The sequence below is a fragment of the Seriola lalandi genome, unplaced genomic scaffold, assembly GCF_002814215.2.
Source record: "Seriola lalandi dorsalis isolate HSWRI2012SDOR001 ecotype SW California unplaced genomic scaffold, Sedor1 jcf7180002054896, whole genome shotgun sequence".
Lineage (NCBI taxonomy): Eukaryota > Metazoa > Chordata > Actinopteri > Carangiformes > Carangidae > Seriola > Seriola lalandi.
In genome coordinates, this window is record NW_019525448.1 from 331956 (window position 1) to 332341 (window position 386).

Here is a 386-nt window from a genome sequence, read left to right on the forward strand (position 1 = left end):
TCTAAATTGATATATTGCATACCTCAGTCCAGTATCTGTTCACTCCATGGATATTTTCACATGGACTTGAATGTGGAATCATCCTCAGACATGATCCCATTACACCATTGTGTAATACATCAGCAAGAATCCCAGCAACAAGTATATACAAATACAAAGTGCTAGATGATTCTCTTTAATCCACTAATAATAGTCTCCACTAGTAACAAAGCTCACCTATGGCTAATGACCAACAAATGTTGTAAATCTTTTCTTTATGAATTTATTTTTCCTTGTGTAGTCAAATATGTTTTCTGTCATTGCACTGCTTCAGGCCGATAAGATAAAGGAGAGAGAGGAAGTCTTTAAAGAAAACCAGCAAAGACAAGGCACTGTGACTCTGTGGG